Below are 12,724 nucleotides of genomic sequence, written 5' to 3' on the forward strand. Positions count from 1 at the left end.
TACCACCTCTTAGTACCTTGTCTTCATGTCGGAGGATGGACTTGGGTTGCAACACCTCTTCTTGGTCCTCAATCTCTAGTGGGTCTTCAATAGTTGGTTCTTGAGGTGGCTCTCCTTTGTAAGGCTTTAGTAGGCTCACATGGAAATCATTGTGTATGAGCCAATGGCTAGGCAACTTGAGTTGATAGGCCATCTCATTGATTGGCCTAAGAATCTGGAAGGGACCATAGTACCTTTTTGCTAACTTAGCATAGTACTTTTGGTGTCCCGTAGGATTCTTGCCCGTCGTGTGCCTTAGTCGAGCCTTGGGAAATTTGAGTAAGAGACAATCATTTTCTTTAAAGACTTGGTCTCTTCTGTGCTTGTCAGCAACAGCCTTTTGCCTTTGCTGTGAGATAGAGATAGCATCCTTAATATTTTGGAAAGATTCTTGTAGGTCTCGGCTATACTCATCTGCAACGAAGATCTTCCCGAGTACCTTAAGTAGCAGCGGACTTTTTAATCTTCCTACAATTACCTCAAAAGGTGCTTTTCCCGTGGAAGTATGTACAGAGTTATTGTAGGCATACTCCACTAAGGGTAAGTACTTCTCCCATTGGGATCTTTGATCTGCTTCAGTTACATAGGCTTTTAGTAGATCAAGGATTGTTAGGTTAGCTATTTCAGTTTGGCCATCCGTTTGCAGGTGATAGGTCAAAGAGAAGTCTAGCCTTGTTCCTAAATTCTCAAAGAGACCCTTCCAGAAATTACTGGTCATTCTAGGATCTCTATCCAACACTATGGACATTGGCAAGCCATGGTACTTGAAGATTTGTGAAATGAAGAGGGTTGCCATTTGATGGGCTTCGATAGTCTTTTTGACATGTATAAAATGAGCTTGTTTACTGAGCCTGTCTATTATTGTCCATATTCCCGTATGCCCATGGATAGACTTAGGCAATCCAAAGATAAAATCCATGGATATGCTCTCCCATGGAGAATTAGGGATTGGCAAAGGTTGAAGCAATCCAGGTTGCTTCCCTCTATCAAACTTCATCTTTTGGCATACCACACATTTAGAAACATAGTCTTGTATGTTTGCTTTCACGGTAGGCCAATAGAAATATGTTTCAATCCCCTTTAGGGTAGACTGAATCCCTTTATGCCGGCATAAGGAGGAGCATGAGATTCATACATTACTTTCTCACGGAGTGAGTTAGTAACACATAGTCTATTGCCATAGAGAAGATAACCATCTTGTAAAGTAAATGGTTCTTCTTTCTTCCCTAGTGCAAGGGCTGAAATCACATCTCTAAAATTGGGATCAATAGCATACTCATCTATCATACAAGATAGATCATTGTGAGTTGCTATGGAAACCGCATTCACTCTCGGCCATCTTCAGAGTGCATCGGCTACTTGATTATGCTTGCCAGCAATGTGAGCAATATGAAAATGAAATTGCGAAAGAAAGTTTGCCCACCTCATTTGTTTGTCGGAGAGCTTGGTCTACGTCATGAAGTACTTAAGACTTTGGTGATCCGTTCACAGAATAAAAGGAGTCCCCAATAAATAGTGGTTCCATGAGTCTAAGGCATGTAGAACTGCGAGGAGTTCCTTTTCATATATTCCTAGAGCTTGCTCAACAGGGTCAAGCCTTCGACTTTCATAGCCTATGGCGTGCCCTTCTTGGAGCAAAACAGCTCCAAGGCAATCACCACAAGCATCACATTGGACCTCAAATGGCTTCGAGAGATCCGGTAATGTAAGCAGAGGTTGAGAGATAAGCTTTTCGAAAGCATTGTTCTCCTTGGAAAACCATGTATACCTAATGTTTTTCTTTGTTAGGTCATATAATGGTCCTGCTATTAGTGAGAACTTTTCTATGAAGCGTCTATAGTATGCACACATACCTATAAAGCTTCTTAGTTCATGAAGATTCCTTCGTTTAGGCCATCCTTTTATTACCTCTAATTTTGATGGATCCATTTGGATGCCCTCTTGAGAGATAATGTGACCTAAATACTGAATCTCTTGTAAGAAAAATTCACTTTTCTTTCGATTAACATAAACTTTATTCTCTCTTAGAACTTGAAATATTACCTGGAGGTGTTGCTTGTGTTCGTCTAATGGATTAGAGTAGATGATGATATTATCAAAGAACACTCCAGTAAAGGTTTGGTGAGGTCTGAATAGCTTCTCGATCAAGCGGTTGAATGTGGTTGGTGCATTGGTCAAGCCAAAAGGCATGACAATGTATTCGTAAAGACCAAACGTAGTGCAAAATGCGGTCTTTACAATGTCTTGATCAACTATCCTTATTTGATGATAGCCACTTTTTAGGTCAATCCTACTGAAGTAGGTAAACCCTTGTAGCTTATCAAATAGGTCTTCTACCCGTGGAATGGGAAACCTACTCTTGATAGTGATCCTATTTAATGCTCTATAGTCGACACACATAGGATATGTGCCGTCTTTCTTTTGCACTAGTAGCACAGGAGAACAAAATGGAGAAGAGCTAGGCCTAACCATGCCCTTCTCAACTAACTCGTGCACTTGCCGCATAATCTCCTCTTGTTGAGCTTGAGAAACTCTATAAGGAGGTTTGTTAGGCGGTGAAATTCCTAGAAGAAGTTCAATTGCATGGTCATCATTTCCTCGTTTAGGAGGTAGCTCACAAGGGATGTTGTCAATAAAGACATCTTGAAACCCCTTGAGAAAATTGGATAACTCTAGTTCCTTTTGATTGTGTATATTTTCTTTCGCTAAAGCATTAGGTTCATTTTGAGAGTCTTTAACAAAAATCATGTACACGGAAATAGAGCTCTTTATTACTTATTGAAAGCTTGTGTATGTACTATGGGTATGGTGTTACCCATTTCCTTAGCATCTATGTACATATCTTTTTCCGTGAACCTAAAGGAGATTCTCCTTTCAGGGAATTTAACATTGGCAGCCATGCGATCAAACCATGGTGCCCCTAGGATTACATCCTCATGTTTGAGAGGAGAGATAAAGAAGTCCTCTTTGTCCACATAGCTTTGGACATGGAGCCTCAATTTCTCGATTAAGGGAGTGACTGAAGCTTCTTGCCCCTTGAAAGCACCGTCTTCGGGTAGGACATCTCCCATCTCGTAAGCTTGTATGCCTAGCTTGGTGGCTAGCTCTATGGATATGAAATTGTGAGTAGAACCAGGTTCAAAGAGAATAAAAGCATCATGTTCTCTTACATTTCCCGAAGCATGGCATATAGGAGATCCTTCGTGGTGAGTTTCTTCCTCTTGGATTTTGACCAAGGTAGCTCTAGGAGGCTCATGGTGGGTGTTCTTTTGGGGACAAGCGCGGTACGCATGCCCTTGCTTGCCGCACTTGAAACAACGGTTATCCTTGCGATAACACTCAAACTCTTCAGGAGAGAGTTTATTTTTGCCTTTATAAACTCCCTTCTCTTTAGTTTTGTTGGAATTGCCCTTAGGAGACTTTTGGACATTGTCCTTTCCCTTAGGTTATTGGAACCCTTGTTTTCCATGGGATTAGAATTTCTTTTAGCCCCCGTTTGGAAATTGATTCGAGAAGCCACCATAGTATGGTGTATAACTGCCGATATGGTGCGTAGACTTTGGGAGTTGACATACTCCGCCATTTCTTCAGTTAAGCCCGCACAAAATTGTTGCTTTTGCTCTCCAAAATCCAACTTTTTGAAGACAGTGGCTTTGAGTTGTAGGTCCCAAAACTTGGATTCATAGGGAGAGAGCTTCAAGCTTTGCCATTCGGTCCGTACTTTGTCTTTGGCATCAATGGCCAAAAACTACTTCATAATGGAAGCTCTTAAAGCTTTCCATGTTTGTGGAGCTTCACCGTAGGCTAGACCACCATTGCCTGGTGGACTTTTGAAAGTGCATAGCTACATGGCGTAGCTTAGAGGACTCCGTGAAGCCCTCATCTCCAAACGCCACATCGAATTGTTGGATAAAGGCCAAGACTTTGTCCGTAGCACCAAAGGTGCCATCATAGGTAAGAAAAGAGATGCTCTTCCCCCCCTCTTTGAACTTCTTGAGTTTGGACAACCTCTTCCATGCGGCATAGGATTTCCTATGGCCTCTTCTTTTTGATGGTTCAAAGGTTGCACCATCACTTTCTTCAGAAGGTGAAGAATTTGAGGAAGATGGAGAAGAGGGAGACCTCTTTCTTGCCTTTTTCTTGCCTTGATCTTGTTTGTCTTCACCATCACTTTCATACGAGGAAGAGGATGAAGAAGATGGAGAAGAGGGTGTCCTCTTTCTTGCCTTTTTCTTCTCTTGCTTTTTGTCATCCCTCTTTGAAGTAGGGTGTGGAGAATTATGTGATGGTCTTCTCCGTTTTGGAGGTGATGGAGAGCGTTTAGCCCCCCGTCTTCGTGAAGCCATCTCCATCGAGGTGGCAGGAGACTCACTTCTTTCTCGTTCCTTCGGTGGGGGCTCTTGAATTCTCCTTTGAGAAGGAGATGCATCATCAAGGAGAAAATTTCAGAGCCCTTTATATGGATCCTCTTCTTCTTCCCGAATCGGAGAGAGGCCTCTTTTGGAAGTCTTGCAAGGAGGCTTCCTAGGTGCTCTCTTGTCATGGTGGGGAGCTTGGAGAATCCCATGAGCACGAAGCTGCCGTTGCACTTCACTTTGGAGGGATGGATTGCCCATGGCTTGTTGAAGCCTAGAAACAAGATAGTTAACAAGCATCGGGGCATCATTAGTAGCCTTCTCATTAGCAAAACTAGAGTGCTTCGTTAGCCTGTATAATCGGAAGTGGATAACAATCTGGTATAAAGGTACAAGCCTTCAAGGTGATTGCAATTAGAGAGAGCAAGCACTGAACAAGAGTATAGATCCGTAAAGAAGATTGTAGAAATGAAAGGTGAGAGAGAGAGAGAGAGAGAGAGAGAGAGAGAGAGAGAGAGAGAGAGAGAGAGAGAGAGAGGGAGAGAGCACTTATTATTTGTTTTGCGCAAATCTTATTACGCCAAGTGAGTGCAAGTGACTGAAACGATTTGATGAAAATAGTATGCCAAAAATTTGATGAATTAAGAATGGAAGTTTGAATGTAGCATGCAATGATTTCTTTACAATGAAATGGACAAAACTTCTATTCAGAAGAGGAGGAGGACTATATCGGTAAGATGCTCTTCAAAGTTGCACTTGTGGATAACTGGTTGACAGAGAAATAGCGCGAAATGAATTGTTTAGCTGACTGAAAGTGTTTGGGGAGCACAATAGAGTAATTTAATTCTATAGTCTCGAGTAGGCCGAGCACGTCCACAATCTGCACGAACAACATATAGTGGTGTTTTGTGGAGCAACTAGCCAGCACGACGATGTCGATGGTGATTTGTCGACTGAGTGTATTCCAAGTGATGTAATGAGGATGCCATGGGGTAGGTGGTTGAACTGGCCATGGAATGAACTCACTCCATTTATGCATGTAGTGTTTGAGCACCCACTCTTGCAAATTTGGGTAAAGACAGTATTGCAACTTGTACATTGCAGTCTCAAAGTCTGGCTGTTGCTCAATCAGATCAGCTGGAATTGGCCCACCCATTCTAAACTGAAAAGAAAAAGCATTTAAATCAAAGCAGTTGATAAGTTGTCATGTCTGTCATAGTTTGAATGGAAACAAAAAGACATTGTTGTAGGCAATGATCAAAGTTATGTGACAAAGACAGTGAGCAAAACAATGAAATAAAGACGACAGTAGTTCATAGCTAAATTTTCTTGTGATTTTTCAAAAAATAATATATTCTCAACCTTGGTGGATGTCCGGAACAAACGTTATAACCTAATGCAGTCGTTGTTTTGTGTTGTTTAATATATAAATGTTCTAAGTTTGTAACTTTATGTATATTGGTACTAGTTGCTAAAGAGGTAATTTCAAAATTGTCCACAAAAAGACATTGTTGTAGGCAATGATCAAAGTTATGTGAAAAAGACAGTGAGCAAAACAATGAAATAAAGATGGCAGTAGTTCGCAGCTATATTTTCTTGTGATTTTTCAAAAAATGATATATTCTCAACCTTGGTGGATGTCTGGAACAAACGTTATAACCTAATGCAGTTGTTGTTTGTGTTGTTTAATATAGAAATGTTCTAAGTTTCTAGCTTTATGTATATTGGTACTAGTTGCTAAAGTGGTAATTTCAAAATTGTCCTCGAAAGGAATATGTATTTGCATGTCCCTCGCATTCTCTTCGAAGGATTGCGCTTGTGCTGGCCAATGCGTTTACGAATGTTATTCGTAACTCCGATATATCTCCTATCGTTTTTCGTGCATCGTATACTGTAGACTATGTATTCTTTGCGCGACGTTGATTTTTCTGGGGTGGAAAGACGATGCTTGTCTCTGGTTGTTGATGAGTGTCTTAATCTGCAGTCCATGCAGATTGGTTAGGTAAATAAAAAAATGACGGTGCTACGGAGAAATGAATGGAAGCTAGTGATACTTGTTATCCATACTTGCCTTGGTCTGTTGCAACTAGCTCGTATGGGGAGGCTGGTTGGCCGTAATTTACTGCCTTGTGTTTGCTGTAGTGCCATGCTACCTTCTGGATTGTGATAGGTGGTGTCATAAAATCTAATATCTAACCAACCCAAATGATTTTCTCATATTAAATTGATCACTTAATGTGGGAGAATAAACGGGAACAAGTGTTAAGATATAGATATGTGCTTATAGATCTATCTCAACACGGGGCCAATAGTAAAGGGGCCCAAATGGGAGATGGTCTATCAAGAGCAAGGCTAACCAATGGAGCATAAGACCTTAGGGTTAGCTTCATTGAAGACCTCCAATAATGTGTGTAAAAGTCCTTTGACCTTAGGTAAGCTAGGGCTGAGCTTGAGGTGGGAACCCGGCCCAAGCTCGAGGTGTTTGTCCTGCTTGAGGTGCTTGTCGTGCTTGAGGTGTTTGTCCTGCTTGAAGTGCTTGATTAAGGTGCTTGAGGTGCTTGACTTACTCCATGCTTGAGGTGCTTGACTTGCCGCTTGATTAAGGTGCTTGAGGTGCCTTGACATGCTTGCCTGAGATGCTTGCGGGAATACCCCCTAGTCCAAGTGCTTTGTCATGCTTGATGACTAAGGTGCTTGAGCTCCTAAAGTCAAAAGCATCCCTACAAGAGGGGGGGCGAGCCCTTTTCCTAGGGATTAGAGAGAGAGAACACACACTCACACTCACAAGGGAAGCCCTAGCTTGAAGAGGCAGCAAGGACACATGTCAGGTCCCTACCCATGTTACCTTCATGTGTTGCTTGAAGCCTATTGGCTAGGCTTCAAAGGGGTCCAATGATAAATTACTTGAATAGTCTAATTGTTTTTGCATTTATCAAGTCCTCTCTCTCAAAGGGGAAAGGGGGACACTTGTCCCAAGGCTATCCCTGTTGCTTGTAATAGGCTCTGCTTGTGATTGGCTAGGCTTGGAGGGGTCCAATGAGCTTCAAGCATGAGCTACAAGGGGGGGTCGACCCAAGCAAGCTAGGGGGGTGCTTAGGGGGTATACTCACCCACACACACTCACAAGCACTCTCATTGTGTACTATGCAAAGTGCAAGATCTCCCTCTCCTTCTCCAAGCAAGTAGAGGTTGAGAGCCTACACCAACACTCTTGGCTATGGAGTGCAAATCCAACCAAGAGCCATGCTTCAATGCTTAAGGTTGCCATCTTCTTCTTCTTCATGACTATGCTATTATGTATGCTAGCAGCAAGAGTATGATAAGTGAGGAACTAATTCTTTCTCCTACGAAATGTTTCTTCTTCCTCTTCCCTACCCTCATTCCCTGCTAGCTCTCTCCACCTTCGAAGGTGTTTGAGGTCTTGGGACTGAGGCTTGGGATAGTTAAAGCTTTCTTCAAGTTTATGTTATGTTTGTGATGCATGAAGCCTTCCATCTTCATGGCATCACCTAGGTCACAAGGAACACAAAGACTGTATTGTAACAAGTCTCTCTTTATGGGAGAAATCATAATACAAATGCCTATTGGAGGGGGGACCGGCTCCACATAAATCCGGTCCTCAACTGTTGTCATGTTCTCTAAACTCTCTCTCTTGCAAAAGTATTGTCTATGCCAAGTTAACTAATTGCTATGATTATGTTGCTATCTTCAATTATGTCTACCCGCTATGCTCACAAAATCATTTTTTGAAAGTAATCTCATTAAATTCCACTATTCTCAAATTGAATGGGCAAATTCCATTACATTGGTATCAGAGCATTTGGTTTCTCTTTTCTTGCTTAAGAAGAGAGGTCCTTAAGTAGCCTATAAATGGTTGATGTTGTTAATTATAATAGAGTAAGTGGAACTGGGATCTAATATCAGTTTTGTTAAGCCCACTATGTGGGGGATGGTGCACACCTCGGGAGCTTTGGACTTAATAATGGAGTCTTTTTAGACTTGCCTACGGCTTTACCATTATTGAGCCATAAGAAGTCCGAAAGGAGCTAGCCCTTGGCAACTCTGCTATGTTAGACCTACTCCTCTACTCTCTATAATTAACCACTTTGAGCCGTGGGTGTAGATACTTAAGATCCGATTTTCAAAGGCAAAGAGGAGTGGCAACTAAGGTTTTGTATTGCCAAAGCATACACTAAGTATAAACATAAATTTTGTTAACATGGCTGACAATAATCAAGAGAGTAGAATGAACATTGATAGCTTTGATTTTGCACATGAAGGTGCTAATGATGATGCTCCCATGTTTGTGAATTATCTCGTCACTAGGTTGCAACAAGCTATGGGCAACCCTGTTTTGCAAGCCGAAGTTACTCAACAACTTCGTGCTTATGGAATTTCCCTTCCTCTCCCAGAGGAGAGAGAGCTTAGGAGGCCTCTTGAAGATACCCCCAAAAGAAGACTCTCTCCCATTCGAGAGGAGGAATCCAAAGAGAAAGAAAGCAATGACAGTCTAAGTTCTTCTGAAGATGTGGCTCCACGAAGACGGCGGTCTAGACGATCGCCTACTCCTCCCAAGAGGAAAAGAGCAACCTATAGTCCTGCTCCTCATCACTCTGAAAGGAAAGAGAGGAAACAAAGGAAGAAAAGGGCTAGGAAGAGGTCACCCTCTTCTCCTTCTTCTTCACCTTCCTCCTCTTCCGATGAAAGTTATGGCTATTCTCCTAGAGAATACAAGAGGGGAGGACATCGCAAATCATTTCCTGCATGGCGAAGTTCACAAAAGCTAAAGAAGTTCAAGGAAGGAGGAAAGAGTATCTCTTTTCTCACCTACGATGGCACCTTTGGTGCTACCGACAAAGTGTTGGCCTTCATCCAGCAATTTGATGCGGCCTTTGGGGACGAGGGCTTCACAGAGTCCTCCAAGCTACGCCATGTAGCTATGCACTTCCAAAAATCAGCTCGTCAATGGTGGGCTAGCCTTCGTGGCAATGGAGAAGCCCCAAAGACATGGAAAACTCTACGAGTTTCCACCATGAAGCAATTTCTTCCAAGCGATACTAAAGATACTTACCGAATGGCGCGGCTTGAGGCTTCTCTCTCATGAGTCTATCAACAAGTATGTAGACAAGTTTTGGGATTTACATCTCAAAGCTACTGTCTTTCAAAAGATAGACTTTGCCGAGCAAAGACAACAATTTTGTGCGGGATTACCTGAAGAGATGGCCGAATACATCAACTCTCAACGGCCTGGTACTATTACCGAAGTAATCCATCACACCATGGTTTCTTCACGCATAAATTTCCATCAAGGGGCTAGACGTAATGTCAAGCCCATGGAAAACAAAGATAAAAATGATGCAAAGGGGAAATCCAATGCACAAAATAATTCCCAAGGCACTTCCAACAACAACAACAATCGGTCCAAGGAGAAGGGAGTTTACAAAGGTAAAAACAAACTCTCTCCTGAAGAGCTTGAAGCTTTTCGCAAGGACCATAAATGTTTCAAGTGTGGGGAGCAAGGACATGGCTATCGTTCTTGCCCCAAGAAGAATACTCGCAATGAGACTCCTAGGGCTTCCACCATCGAAGCTCCAAAAGAGGATGCTCATTGCAAAGGATCATCACTCTCCTATGCTTGGAGAAAGGTAAGAGAGCATGATGCCTTCATCTTGTTTGACCCTGGCTCTACTCTCAACTTCATATCAATAGAGTTGGCCACCAAGTTGGGCATTCAAGCTTTTGAGATGGGAGATATAGTAACAGCTGATGCAGCTTTCAAGGGACAACAAGCCTCCGTTACTCCCTTGATTGGGAAGTTGAGGCTTCATGTCCAAAGCTATGTCGACAAAGAAGACTTTTTTATCTCTCCTCTCCAACATCAGGATGTTATCCTAGGGGCACCATGGTTTGATCGCATGGCTGCCAACATGAAGTTCCCTGAAAGGAGAATTTACTTCACCTACAGGGGAAAGAACATGTATATAGATGCTAGTGAGCGTGGTCGCACTATTCCACTTGTAAATCCTCTTTCTTTTGATAAATCAATGAAGAGCTCCGTTTCTGCGTACATGATTTATGTCAAAAAGTCTCTAAAAGCTAATAATGTTTCATCAAATGAAAATGATAGGAATCAAGAAGAGTTAGACTTGTCTACTTTTCTAAAAGGATTCCAAGATGTGTTCATCGATGATATCCCTATGGACCTACCTCCAAAACGAGGGGATGATAACCATCGTATTGAGCTCCTTCCAGGAAGCTCACCGCCTAACAAACTTCCTTATCGAGTCTCACAAGCTCAACAAGAGGAGATTATGAGGCAAGTACATGAATTGGTAGACAAAGAGATGGTGAGGCCTAGTTCCTCTCCCTTTTGTTCTCCAGTCCTTTTAGTGCAAAGAAAGATGGTACATACCGTATGTGTGTGGACTATCGAGCACTAAACCATATCACTATCAAAAACAGATTTCCCGTGCCTCGGGTAGAAGATCTGTTTGATAAGCTACAAGGCTCTACCTACTTCAGTAGGATTGACCTTAAGAGTGGCTATCATCAAATAAGGATAGTGGATGAAGATATCCTAAAGACCGCGTTTCGCACAACATTTGGTCTTTATGAATATCTAGTCATGCCTTTTGGCTTGACTAATGCACCAGCTACTTTCAATCGTCTCATGGAGAAAATTTTTAGACCATATCGTAAATTCACTGGAGTGTTCTTTGATGATATCCTCATCTACTCCAAATCTTCCTCAACCAAAAGAAAAGTGAATTCTTCCTTCAAGAGATTCAATATCTAGGTCATATTATCTCTCACGATGGTATTCGTATGGATCCATCAAAGTTAGAGGTAATAAAATCATGGCCTAACCCAAGGAATCTACATGAGCTAAGAAGCTTTATTGGTATGTGTGCATACTATAGACGCTTCATAGCAAAATTCTCTCAAGTAGCAGGACCACTACACGACTTAACAAAGAAGAACGTTAAGTTTGTATGGACTGCTAAGGAGCAAAATGCTTTTGAAAAACTCAAAGAGAAGCTTACTTCCCAACCAGTCCTCGTGCTTCCGGATCTCTCAAAACCATTTGAGGTCCAATGTGATGCGTGTGGTGATTGCCTTGGAGCGGTTTTGCTTCAAGAAGGGCATGCCATAGCATATGAGAGCCGAAGGCTCAATAGTGATGAACGAGTCTTGGGCATTTATGAGAAAGAGCTTTTAGCTGTTCTACATGCCCCAGATACATGGAAGCACTACCTATTGGGGACTCCATTTATCCTACGAACCGACCACCAAAGTCTCAAGTATTTCATGACGCAAACCAAACTTTCCGACAAACAAATGAGGTGGGCAAATTTTCTTTCGCAATTTAATTTCCATATTGCTCACATAGCTGGTAAGCACAATCAAGTTGCCGATGCACTTTCACGACGACCAAAAGTTAATGCGGTGTCTATAGCTACTCACAATGATCTATCCTCTATGATAGATGAGTATGCTACTGACCCTGACTTTAGAGACTTAATGTCAGCCCTTGCTTTGGGAAAGAAAGAGGAACCATTCACCTTTCAGGATGGTTATCTTCTCCACGGCAATAGGCTATGTGTTATCCATTCCCTTCGTGAGAAGGTTATGTATGAATCCCATGCTCCTCCATATGCAGAGCATAGAGGTATTCAACCTACTCTCCGAGGAGTAGAGACGTATTTCTATTGGCCTACCATGAAAGTGGACATACAAGAGTATGTTTCAAAATGTGTAGTATGCCAAAAGACCAAGTATGATAGAGGGAAGCAACCTGGATTACTCCAGCCATTGCCTATTCCAAATTCACCATGGGAGAGTATATCCATGGATTTCATCTTTGGATTACCCAAGTCTATCCATGGGAATACAGGAATATGGACAATAGTCGACAGGTTTAGCAAGCAAGCACATTTTATTCCTGTCAAAAAGACTATTTAGGCACATCAAATGGCAGCTCTCTTCATATCTCAGATTTTCAAGCACCATGGATTACCCACATCCATCGTGTCAGATAGAGATCCTAGAATGACCAGTAATTTTTGGAAAGGTCTCTTTGAAAATCTAGGAACAAGATTGAATTTCTCTTCGGCCTATCACCCACAAACGGATGGCCAAAGTGAGATAGCCAATCTTACGATACTCGATCTACTCAAGACTTATGTTACCGAAGTAGATCAACGCTCACAATGGGGAAAGTATCTACCTCTAGTAGAGTATGCCTACAATAATACTGTACATACTTCTACGGGGAAAGCACCCTTCGAGATCATAGAGGGAAGACCTAAAAGTCCCTTGCTACTCAAAGT

The sequence above is a fragment of the Adiantum capillus-veneris genome, chromosome 8 (assembly GCF_014529385.1).
Source record: "Adiantum capillus-veneris isolate H3 chromosome 8, ASM1452938v2, whole genome shotgun sequence".
Classification (NCBI taxonomy): Eukaryota; Viridiplantae; Streptophyta; class Polypodiopsida; order Polypodiales; family Pteridaceae; genus Adiantum; species Adiantum capillus-veneris.